Raw genomic sequence first — 13,438 nt, forward strand, 5'->3', positions numbered from 1 at the left:
CTTTACTTGCATGTGAAATGAGTGATAGTTTGAACATTCTTTGGCATTGCCTTTCTTTAGAATTGGAATGTAAACTGACCTTTTCCAATCCTGTGGCCATTGTTGAGTTTTCCAAATTTGCTGGCAAATTGAGTGTAGCACTTTTACTGCATCGTCTTTTAAGATTTTGAATAGCTCAGCTGGAATTACTGTCATCTCCACTAGCTTTGTTGTTGCTCAGCTTTCCTAAGGCCCATTTCAGTTCACATTCTAGGATGTCTGGCTCGAGATCAGTGACCACCCCATCATGGTTATCAGGGATGCTAAGCTCATTCTTGTATAGTTCTTCTGTGTAGTTTTGCCAACCCCATCTTAATCTCTTCTGCTTCTGTTAGGTCCCTGCCATTTTGGTCCTTTATCATGCCCATCTTTGCATGAAACATTCCCTTCATATTTCCAATTTTCTTGAAGAGATCTCTGGTTCTCCCTATTCTATTGTTCTATTTCTTTGCATTGTTCATTTAAGAGGGCATTCTTATCTCTTCTAGCTATTCTCTGGAATTCTGTATTCAATTGGGTGTATCTTTCTCTTTCTCCCCTGCCTTTCGCTTCTTTCCTCAGCTATTTGCAAAGCTTCCTCAGACAGCCATTTTGCTTTCTTGCATTTCTTTTTCTTTGGGATGGTATTAGTTGCTACCTCTTGTACAATGTTGTAAACTTCTGTCCATAGTTCTTCAGGCACTCTGTCTATCAGATCTAATTCCTTAAATCTACTTGTCACCTCTACTGTATATTCATAGGGATATGATTTAGTTCATACCTGAGTGGCCTAGTGTTTTTCCCTACTTTCTTCAATTTAAGCCTAAATTTTGCAATGAGAAGCTCATGATCTGAGCCACAGTCAGCTCCTGGTCTTGTTTTTATTGACTGTATAGAGTGTCTCCATCTTTGGCTGCAGAGCACGTGGTCAATCTGATTTCTGTGTTGACCGTCTGGTGATATTCATGTGTAGAGCCATCTCTTGGATTATTGGAAAAGAGTGTTTGTTATGACCATCGTATTCTCTTGACAAATTTCTATCAGCCTGTGCCCTGCTTCAGTTTGTACTGCAAGGCCAAACTTGCTTGTTATTCTGGTTATCTTTTGGCTTCCTACTTTAGCATTCCAATCCCCCATGATGATAAGGACATCATTTTTTGGTGTTGATTCTATAAGGTGTTGTAGGGCTTCATAGAACCGGTCAATTTCATCCTCTTCAGCACCAGTGGTTGGGGCATAGACTTAGACTGATATTAAATGATTTGCCTTGCATTCGCACTGAGATCATTCTGTCATTTTGGGGATTGTATCCCTGTATTGCTTTTCCTACTCTTTTATTGACTATGAAGGCTACTCCATTTCTTCTGAGGGATTCTTGCCCACAGTAGTATACCTGATGGTCCTCTGAATTAAATGCACCCATTCCTGTCCATTTTAGTTCGCTGATTCCTAAGATGTCGATGTTCAGTCTTGTCATCTCTAGTTTGATCATGTCCAGCTTGCCTTGATTCATGGATCTTGCATTCCAGGTTCCTATGGAGAAAAGATCTTTACAGCATTAGACTTTCCTTTCACCACCAGATGCATCCACAGCTGAGCATCCTTTCGGCTTTGGTCCAGTCGATTCACTCTTTCTGGCACTACTAGTACTAGCCCTCTGCTCTTCCCCAGTAGCATATTGGACACTTTCTGACCTGAGGGGCTCATCTTCCAGGGTCATATCTTTTTGCCTTTTGGTACTGTCTATGGGGTTTTCATGGCAAAGATACTGGAGTGGTTTGCCATTTCCTTCTCCAGTGGATCACATTTTGTCAGAACACTCTGCTATGACCTGTCCATCTTGGGTGGCCCTGCACAGCATAGCTCATAGCTTCAGTGAGTTATGCAAGCCCCTTTGCCATGATAAGGCAGTAATCCACGAAGGAGATTTAGAGTATTATATAGAGATAATTTATACACTTATGTCTATACAATCACAATCACAATAACAATAACAATGTATATTATGATGTAATACATCTGTAAAAATAGCTATATACTGTACTGATGGTAATAGTATTGCTTTGCTGAATCTGACTGTCCGAGTTATTTGCACTATTAGTGCATTCATCAGAAAAAAGCTGAAGTGAGATAAGATTAAATGGAAATTTAAAATAATTTGATGGAATGGATAATTTATTATTAATGCAGTCTGAGAATGCTTATGGAATGGATAATTTATTATTAATGCAGTCTGAGAATGCTTATCGCTGTATTTTATAGATGATAATGACACACATTGTACAGTTATAAGATTATAGAATAGAATTCTTTATTGGCCAAGTGTGATTGTATACACACAAGGAATTTGTCTCCAATGCATAGTTCTCAGTGTATATACAAGCAGCAAGTGATAATCCTAGTCATGATCATAAAATACAAATATCATAAACATAGATAGAACACAGTGATAGTCATAGGATACTAAAGCAATCAACATAAATCATAACAGGATGCTAAATAAGCAATCAACATAAATCATGAGATACAACAACGTTATAGTCATAAGAATCTAAGGAAATAGATAATAGGACAGATGAGAAGGATAATAAGTAATACAGCCCCACTAGGTGGTTTAACATCCCAGGACATAGACAATATTGTGGGAATTAACTGTTTAACAGAGTGATAGTATAGGGGAAAAGCTGTATTTGTGTCCAGTTGTTTTGGTGTGCAATGCCCTATAGTGTCATCTTGAACGAAAGCAGTTTATGTCCAGGGTGTTAGGGATCTGTAGATATTTTCAGAGTACTCTTTTTGTCTCATGCATTATACAGGTCCTCAATGGAAGGCAAGTTGGTTGCAATTATTTTTTCTGCAGTTCTAACTCTCTGTTGGAGTCTGTGTCTGTCTTGTTTGGTTGCTATGCCAAACCAGAAAGTTATGGAGATACAAATGACAGATTCAATAATTCCTTTGTAGAACTGTATCAGCAGCTCCTTGGACAGTCTGAGCTTCCTAAGTTGGTGCAGGAAGAATATTTTTTGTTGTGCTTTTTTGATGACATTTTTGATGTTAGGTGTCCATTTTAAGTCCTGAGATATTATAGAACCTAGAAATTTAAAGATCTCTACTGTTGATATCATGTAGTCTAGTATTGTAAGAATAGGAGGACTTCTCATAAAATCTACTATCATCTCTATACTTTTGAGTGTGTTCAATTCAAGATTGTTCCAACTGTACCACAGGGCCAATTGTTCAACTTCCCATCTGTATGCAGATTTGTCTTCATCTCGAATGAGATAAATCACTGTTGTATCATCTGCAAACTTCAGTACTTTAACAGAGGGACCTTTTGAAATACAATCTTGGTATAGAGAGAAAAAAGTAAGAGAGAGCACACAGTCCTGGGGGACAACTGTGTTAATTGCACAGGTATCTGATGAATTTTGCTTAGCTTCACCTGCTGCTTCCTATCTGTTAGAAAGCTTATGATCCACTTACAAGTGTGGTCAGCCACAGCTAGCTGAGTCAGTTTAGTTAGTGAGAAGAATATCTGGAATGATGGTATTGAATGCCAAGCTGAAGTCTACAACAAGGACCCTCGCATAGGTCCTTGGAGATTCAAGATGTTGTAAAATGTAGTGCAGTGCCACATTAACAACATCAGCTGCCAATTTATTTGCTCGGTAAGCAAATTGCAATGGGTCTAACAGTGGATCTGTAATGGTTTTCAGGTGGGCCAGCACTAACCTTTCAAAGGTTTTCATAACTACAGGATGTCAGAGCAACTGGTCTGTAGTAGTTCAGGTCCTTGATGGAGGGTTTCTTAGGCACCAGATGATAGTAAACCATTTGAAGCAAGAGGGAACATAACACATATCTAGAGATTTATTAAAGATATGGGTGAAGATCGGGGTCAATTGGTCAGCACAAATATTCAAGCAAGAAGGAGTTATTTTGTTTGGGATTGGTGCATTTCCAGGCTTTTTTCTGTGAAATAGACCTTACACATTTTTCTGTGTTCACCAGAGGTGGGGGGGGGGGCAAAGAGATGGAGACTTGGCTGTTGTTGATGTTTCTAAGATGGTGGGGATGGCAATAGTTGACAGTGGTTTCCTCTCAGACCTACAGTAAACACTTTCAGATCATCTGCCAGTTGTTGATTCCCTTCAGCATGAAAAGGGGGTTTGCTGTAGCCGGTAATATCTTTAAGAGTTTTCCACACATTTGCTGGTTCATTTATTGAGAGCTGATTCCTCAGCTTTTCAGAGTAGCTTCTTTTTGCTGCTCTGATTTCCCTTATTAATATATTCCTGGGCTGATTGTACAGCATTCTATCTCCTTTCCTGTAGATTTCCTCTTTGGCATGGTGTAGCTGCTTGAGTTTAGCTGTGAACCAAGGTTTGTTGTTACTGTGTATTCACAGTTTTCTGGTTGGCACACATAGGTCTTCATAAAAACTGACATATGTCATAGTATCTGTGAGTTCATCCAAGTCTGCAGAGGTAGCTTCAAAAATGTTCCAATCTGTGTAGTCAGGGCAAACCTGTAGCTTTTACTTTGCCTCCTCAGTGCAAGACTTCACTGATTTAATTGTTGGTTTTATGGTTTTAAGCCTTTGTCTATGAGCTAGTACAAGGTGAATCATACAGAGATCAAAGTGTCCCCCAACTACTTGTGGTAAAGACCAATAAGCATCTTTTAATGTTATGTAACAGTGGTCTAAAATATTATTGCCTCTACTAATACATGCTGAATGTATTTTGGCAACTCTTAACTTACGTTAGCACTGTTGAAATCTCCTAACACAATGAGAAAGGAGTCTGGGAATCTTTCTTCAGCCAACAGAATCTGGTCAGCTAGAGTTTGTAATGCAAGCCTGGGGTGGAATGTACATAGCAGCCAGAATAAATGAGGAAAACTCTTGTGGGTAATAAAACAGTTTGCAATTAATAAATAATGTCTCTGAGTTCTCATGACAAAATTTCTATAGTGAAGTTACATTTTTATACTATTGGTTGTTGATATAAAAGCAGAGCCTCCCCTCCCTTCTTTTTACTGGATGCTTCTGCAATTCTATCTGCTCTTTGAATCTGAAATCCTGGGATTTGCAGGCAGCTATCATTAATCGAGTCGTTCAGCCATGTTTCAATGAAACAGAGGACTGCCAAAGTAGAAAAGTCTGTATTGTTTCTATTTAAGAGTAACAGTTCAAGTATCTTATTTACTAGTGAGTGAAGATTAATTAAATTCAGAGAGAGGAGGGGAGATTTGCTTACCCCATGCTTCCTGAGCCTTTGTAATATGCCTCCTCTCTTGCCTCTCTCCCTCCTCCTTTTGTTCTTTTTCTGTTTCTTCATTTCTGTTGGGCTAAAAGAGATAACTGCCATTCCCTCAGTCAGAATTTGAAAAGAATGGAAAAATAGTCCCAAAAAGGTGCTTATTATGTAAAGACCATTCTTTGATATTCAAAAGTTCAATTCTTGAGTATGAAATTCTTAGAGAGTCACAAAAAATAATAAAAAACATCAAAACTACAAGAGAACATTTCACTGAGGCTGCTGTCGATGGTACAATCTTGAGGCGAGGTTTATATCACAGAGAAAGCTGTTAAAAGGTCAAGATAAATCTACAGAATAGATTATGGAAGGTTAATTTCAGTTGTAAGTTTGAAGTTTAATTTTTATGTTAACATGTTTAAAAATATTTAAAAAGCATAACCATGCAAATAGAAATATCTATTGTGAAGTACAATCCAATTATTACATTAAGTAGATGCAAAATTCTCTGTTTTTAATAAGACTTGTTTGCTGTATAAGGAGTGTTGGCTTACCTGAACGCCTTTTCTCAGCATGATGATGAAGAATCCACCAATGGGTTATTTCAGTCCTCCTGCCCAATCAGACTAAGTTGTCAAGTTGTCACGCCCCTCTTTGTCTGGGACCTCCCAGTTTCATTGATGGCATAGCCAATGACAACCGTTTGATGTGATGACTCTCAAGCAGGTACCCAGAAAAAAACAAGAAGAAGAACAGGCCCCCAACCCGGACCTAACTAACCTCTAGCTGGGAGGGCATGGATTCTTCATCATCATGCTGAGAAAAGGCATTCAGGTAAGCCAACGCTCCTTCTCCAGCATGATGACTGAAGAATCCACCAATGGGATGTACCAAAGCTTACCGAGTCCCTATGGGTGGAGTTCAGTTGGGGCCAGTCCCCCTGATGGTGTGACTACTTGTTGCAAAATATGTCTACCAAAAGCGGCCTTAGCCTATGCAAATTTGTCTAAACAGTAATGTCTAATGAAGGGAGAAGGTGAAGACCATGTCGCCGTCTTGCAAATTTCCTCAATGGACGCTTGGGTTGCCCATGCCGCCATTGTGGCAGCCCTGCATGTTCAGTGAGCTGTCACATAAGTAGGAATGGGTAGGGCAAGTGAGCTGTATGCACTTGCGATACAGGCCCTGATCCACCTACCTATGGTGGAAGCTGACACCTTTTGGCCCATTGAAGAAAGGAAACAAACAGGGCTTCTGACTTACAGAAAGGCACCGTGCGCTTGATATACAGTGTAAGGCTCTCCTTACATCAAGTGAGCGCCATTGCCGTTCCAAGTCATGCGACGGGCAAGGACAGAAGTCTGGAAGAATGACCTCCTGTGCTCTATGGAATACTGTGTTTATTTTTGGAATAAATGAAGGGTCTAGCCTAAGGACCACTCTGTCCTCATGAAATGTGCACAGGTCCTTTCTGATCGATAAGGCAGCCAATTCCGATATGTGCCTGGCAGAAGTAATTGCAATCAGAAAGGAGACCTTGAGTGATAAGTACCATAAGGAACAAGTTCTAAGTGGTTCAAAGGGAGATGAGGTTAGTGCCTGAAGAACCCGGGGTAAGTTCCAAGAAGGATACCTATGAACCACAGGGGGTCTACTATTAGTGACTCACTTGAGGAAGGACTGGACGGTAGGGTGCCTAGATAAGGACTCTGAGAAGTCCCATGAAAGTACAGAGGAAAGTGCCGCTAGCTGTTGATAGTGTTGGGTGCAAACCCCTTTTTGACGCCCTCCATTAAATATTCTAGCACCTTGGGAATTGTTACCTGTGATAGACTTACGTGATTCCTGTTGCACTAGCGACAGAAGTTTCTCCATGTATGGTCGTAAATACGGTTAGTCGCCGGTCTCCTGGCAGCCCGGATCATATCTATCACCTCCGCCAAATATGATTCCCTAGTCAGGGTGCGGCATTCAAATGCCAGGCGGTCAATTGAAGCCATTGGGGGTCTGGATGCTGAAGATCCCCCTATGTCAACCGTACTCAGTTGTCAGGAATCCTCCATGGGGCTGAGGCTGAAAGGCTCACCAGGTCTGCGAACCATGGTCTTCTGGGCCAGTGAGGAGCAATAAAGATCACTTCCGCCTGCTCCTCCAGGATCTTCCTGATAACTGCTGGAAGCAGAGGCAGTGGGGGAAAAGCGTACAATAGGCCTTGCGGCCACTGGCTGTGTAGGGCATCTGCCCCCTCTGCTTCCTGAGAAGGGAACCAAGAAAGAATCTGGGCAGCTGGGTGTTCCCCGGTGAGGCGAACAGGTCCACGATCGGACGACCAAATCTGTCTGAGATCTCCCTGAAGATATCTGGATGTAACATCCACTCTGAATGGTCCACTATCGACCTGCTGAGAAAGTCTGCATGCCGATTTGCCTCTCCCAAGATATGCTTGGCTCTGATGGAGAGCAGGTGTTTTTCTACCCAGGAGCCCAATGCTCGAGCCTCTGTCATGAGGGACTTGGACCTGGTGCTCCCTTGCCAATTCACGTGAGCTTTTGCAGCCACGTTGTCCATCAGGACCAGCACATGTTTCCCCCTGATTACTTGTGTGAAACGTCTGCATTTTGAACCTCCGGTATTGAAGGTGGAGGTTCAGCCCCTTGAGATCGAGGATTGCCCTCCATCCCCCTGAAGATTTTGGAACTACAAATAGAATGGAGTAATACCCCAGTCCCTCCTGATTCAGGGGGACCTCCTCTATGGCCTTGATGGTGACTAAGTGTTGGATAGCCCTCTTTTTATTGAGTTTCTCATGGCTGGGCAAGACACGAAATGATCTACTGGCATGAATTTGAACTCCAGGGACAGGCCTTCTCTTATGGTGTGCAGAACCCAGGAGTCTGTGGTCATGTTTTCCCATTGGCGGATAAAGAGAGTAAGTCTGCCACCAATGGTGGGAATCCCATCTAAGTCACTTGGCACAACAGAAGGGGCAACCCCCTCGGCCATGAAAGGAATGCTTATTTTGGGGCTGGTACCGGGTTCTGTCCCTATAGCTTTCCCTGTCAAAGGAGCGCTCAGTCTTAGGGGCTGGGGGTCGGTATGATTGTCCAGGCTCCGTCGTGGCCCCAGTCCGAAAGGACTGTCGGCGGCTGTAAGGGAGGAAACGTCTGTCAGTTCTCCTTGCCAAATGAGAAATAATCTTTTGTTTTTGTTTGTTTTCAATGAGATATGGCGTTAGGGCCTCCCCAAATAATCTGCTACCCGTGAAGGGGGCAGTGGCTGCACGCCACTTATGTTTGCTCTCAGCTCTCCAGTTCTTAAGCCATAGAAGCCTCCTAGCGACCACGCTGGAAGCCATTGCTCAGGCTGAGTGCTTGGCCGAGTACAGGGAGACATCCGGATGTGGCTATTAGTTTGGTTAAATTCTGATGGATCCTGACCTCTTCCAATGGAATCCTGTCCTGCAACTGTCGAAGCTAGGTAATGGAAATCCTGGCAAAGAAGGAAGTGGAAGTTGCTGCCTTTGCTGCCCATGCAGATGCCAAATGAACTTTGCGTAAGGCCATTTCAGATTTTTTTATCTTCCGCCTTAACGGCGTCCGAGACATCTGTCGGGAGACTGGCTGTCGAAAAAAGCAGAGCCAGTGATTCATCTACTTTGGGCACCTCCAATAAATCTGCCAAATTCTTTGCCATGTCCACTATCTTGTGCTCAGCTGCTCCCTGGGTCGCCTGAGCTGCCGGTGATTCCCATTGTCCCTGAATATTTTTTAGGAATAATGGGGGACAGGGAATTTGGAGGTGTTTGTCTATAGGCTCAGCAAGCAGGGGATTAGTGTCCTGATCAGAGGAAGGCTGTGGGGTTGGAGCCAGATGGGAGGAAAGCTTACCCGCTGCACAGGCCCTGTGCAGCAAGGAAGGAAATAGTAAAGCGTTAAAGAGCTCTGCCATGGGCTGAGATTCACGGGTAGGTTCCTCACAATCAGACCAATGGTCCATACCTTCCTCATAATCCGAAACGTTGGAAGAGTCAGATTCAGGAGAATGGGATGGGGAAACCATACCTGAACGATTCAGTGGAGGTCGTGCAGAGGTGGCTGGTGCAGAAGAAGGCCCTGGAATGGGAGATGCCTGATGATGACCCTATGATGCCATGGCTTGGAACACAGCCTGCGATATCCACACTTGGAGCTGGTCAGAGAAGGACTGCTCTAGCGGAGGCTGAAACCCTGCAGCAGTCAGTGTGATGGCAGCGGTGGGTGCCATTGATGGGCTGGGCAGATCAAGGTCCTCCCCAAACAGAGGTGGTCCTCCCTGACCAAAGGTCTGAATTGAGACCTGCTGATGCACATTCTCAGATGATCAAGCTCTCGATGTGGACTGTAGATGTGCCCCTGTCTCAGGTGGTGTGGAGGTTGGCAGCATATAACCTTGTTCAGCAGACAAGCATTGGGCCCGGGAGAATTGCTTCTCCAGGGCCCTGTGTGTTCGGTCGGCCTATTGCTTGCCTTGCCAGCCTTCTTGCCGTCCTTTGATTTGGCTTTGGCCTTACCTCTAGGCACCTTGGGTACCGGCTCAGCTTGGATGGAGGCACTGTCTATGTCCAAAGACTGTGGCTCAGTGTTTTCTGCCATATTAATCGAGATGCACCCCAGAGGCGACCCCTGGAACTGACTCGCTCTGCAAGAGATGTCAGGAGGCCCTCCAAAGAGGGACTGACTTCATGTGGATTAGCATGAGCCGGCCCACTGGCTAACCTGGACTCACGCCTGACACATGAAGTGCTCATCACCCAGGCAATGAAGTGGACCTGATGCCAAGTTGGTGATGAATTCACACATGTCTCACAATAGTGGCAATGGTCAGGATCTTGAAGCAACCACTAGATGCAGAGTGGTAGATATAGGCAATGTGGCGAGCAGGGCCTGAAGACCGTCGCTTCAGCAATGATTCCACACTTTTGTTGTGATTTGATGTCTTCAATTGGAAACCAAGGTCCTGAAACACTTAAGCTCACTAAAAGGTTAATATAGATCTAAATCAATATGTAAATATACCATCTATGATTATGTAGAACAAACTCTACCTGCAGAATGCTATTAGAGAAAGCTCGCAAAATGGCGTCCTAATCTGGATGTTAACTGGGCGTTTTCCTGTGTAAATGTGCCTCAAAATGGCAGACGCACTGATATCAGATGAAGAAGGGAGGGGGGAAGGTAATAGGAATGAAGAGATTCTTATAACCATAAAAAAGGTAAACTAAAGTAAGTAAGACAATATTTGAAACTTTATCGGAGAGCCCAATTTCAGTTTACAAGTCACGCCCAACAGCTGTTAGGCGCGATCGGTTCACCTTTGGAAAATGAGGTTTCGTTCTCTTCAGCCAGAGAGAAAGCAAATAAAGCCTAAGCAATTCTTCTCCATTGCACCCTCCGATTAAACAAGTCAGCTGTTCTTTGGCCAGAGAAACTTTGGCGAAAAGCTGATCTCCGAGGAGTCAAAATTGTGGCCGGTATGGGAAATCGCTAACCAGGCCCAGTTAGGGAAGAAGCCATGTGGCCTTAAAATGGTGGCCACTAGGCAGAAAAACGCGACCTTGCCAGGAGAGTGGGAAATGCTCAATCCCTTTTTAGTTGAATTGAAGGGAACACCCTCCCACTCCTATCTAGTAAGGATTTGGAAACAACCCAGCAAACTGGTGGATTGAGTGAAGAGCAACCAACCCCCCTATTCTAGAAAGGGATTTTACTCTAGCCCTTAAGGGAAAGGGGAAAAGGTTCAGATCCTCCAGAGAAGGGAATAATCACAACTAATTTCCCCAATCTCAAGAAGAATCCACCAATGGTTTAACAATATCTAGTCTGACCTGCTATCCAAATGATCTGAGAGTCAAGTTATCACGTCCTCATGGGTGAAAGACTAAGATGAAACTGGGAGGTCCCAGACAAAGAGGGGCGTGACAACTTGACAACTTAGTCTGATTGGGCAGGAGGACTGAAATAACCCATTGGTGGATTCTTCAGTTATCATGCTGGAGAAGAGATATGTTTAGGATTTGATAGTCAGTTAATCTAGTGATTAAATCATGAGGGTAGAAACCAGGAGACTCTGAATTTTAATTCTGCCTTAGGGATGAAAGCCCACTGGGTGACTTTAGGCCGACAACTCTCTCTCTCTCAGGCTAACATGCCTCACAAGCTTGTTGCTGTGGGGGAAATAGGAGAAAAATAGAGAATAGAATAACAGAGTTGGAAGGGACCTTGTAGGTCATTTGGACCAACCCCCCACCCAAGCAGGACACCCTAAACCATTTCTGACAAATGGCAGTCCAGTCCCTTCTTGAAAGCTTCCAGTGACGAAACTCCCATAACTTCCGAAGGCAATCTGTTCCATTGGTTGATTGTTCTCACTGTCAGAAAATTTCTCCTTATTTCTAGGTTGAATCTCTCCTTGGTCAGTTTCCATCCATTATTCCTTGTCTGGCCTTCAGGTGCTTTGGAAAATAGATTGATCCCCTCCTTTCTATGACAGCCTCTCAAATATTGGAACACTGTTATCATGTCTTTCCTGATCCTTCTCTTCACTAGACTAGCCATGCCCAGTTCCTGTAACCATTCTTCATATGTTTTAGCTTCCAGTCCTCTAATCATCTTCGTTGCTCACCACTTTGAACTTTAATAAAATAAAAAATAAATGCAAGATAAAATAATCTTTTAAAAAAGATTGAAGTCTGGCAGTACATTACTTCTTGCAAAGAACTTTGATATTAAATACTCCAAATATTTAGTTTTTTATATTTTTTATTTTGATATTTTTATGGTCATCAACAGCAATGGGGGATAAATCAAGCATGGTTGCTATGCACTACCTAGAGTTGATTTTGCTGAGATGGGCAGAAGGAAGGAAGGAAGGAAGGAAGGAAGGAAGGAAGGAAGGAAGGAAGGAAGGAAGGAAGGAAGGAAGGAGGCTAAAGCATAGGTCGGCAACCTGTGGCTCTGGAGCCACATGCGGCTCTTTGAACCTTCCCCTATGGCTCCCAGCCTCCTCTGCCATTTGCAGAGAGAGACAGAGACAGAGACAGAGAGAGGCACTTGCGCTTCCCTGCTTCTCTCTCTCTCTCTCTCTCTCTCTCTCTCTCTCTCTCTCTCTCTCTCTCTGTGTGTGTGTGTGTGTTTGTGTTTATGTGTGTTTTGTGTAAAAGAGAGTGCACTCACAGTGTTCTCAGATAAGCTGAAAAGCTTTTTGGGTGGGGCTCCTCCCTTTTCTGCATCTCTGCAGGAAGCAGGAAGGTCAGGAGAGAGCTAGCTAGCCCAGCTATGCTGACTCAGGAATTCTGGGAGTTGAAGTCCATGAGTCATAAAAGAGCCGAGGTTGCCTACCCCTGAGCTTGTTGGAGAACAGCTTGAAGCCAGCTTGCCAGGTGAGCAGAAGATCGGAGAGAGGGGGGGAGAGAAAGAGAGAGAGGGGGAGGGAGGGGGAGAGAGAGAGAGAAAGAAAGAGAGTGGGGGAAGAGGACTGGCAGACCAAGGGCAGAAAGAGAGAGAGAGAGAGAGAGAGAGAGACTCTTTTGACATCTAAAATGAATATAACACTGCATCTATCTATCTATCTATCTATCTATCTATCTATCTATCTATCTATCTATACACACACACACACACACCTATAATAAAGATAAAAAAGGATATATGCAGTGTTATCTTCATTTTAGATATCAAAAGGGTTTTGCAGCTCCCAGTGTTTTGTTTTCGGTGGGAAATGGCTCTTTAAGTGTTTTGGGTTGCCTATTCATGGGCTAAAGGATCCTGATTACATAGGACTGCATGAAGCTTTGTAATTATACACTTATAATGTTGGTACAGGTATTGAGAAGAGAAGAAACAAGGTCAAACATTTGTTGTCTTAAAGGCCATATGGTCAATCACTGATTGGTCAAGAGAAGACAAGAAACTTTACTGATTCAGAAAACTATATAACCAATTCAGAGAAAACAGTAGGCTATATTCATAATTAGGAGTCAATAATGATGATGATGATGATGATGATGATGATGGAGAGGACCTTGAAGGTCATCTAGTCCAACCCCCTGCTCAGGCAGGAAACCCTAAACCATTACAGACAAATGGCTGTCCAATTTCTTCTTAAAAACTTCCAGTGTTGGA

This window comes from Crotalus tigris, unplaced genomic scaffold (assembly GCF_016545835.1).
Source record: "Crotalus tigris isolate CLP2741 ecotype Arizona unplaced genomic scaffold, ASM1654583v1 scf7180000024167.7108832, whole genome shotgun sequence".
Classification (NCBI taxonomy): Eukaryota; Metazoa; Chordata; class Lepidosauria; order Squamata; family Viperidae; genus Crotalus; species Crotalus tigris.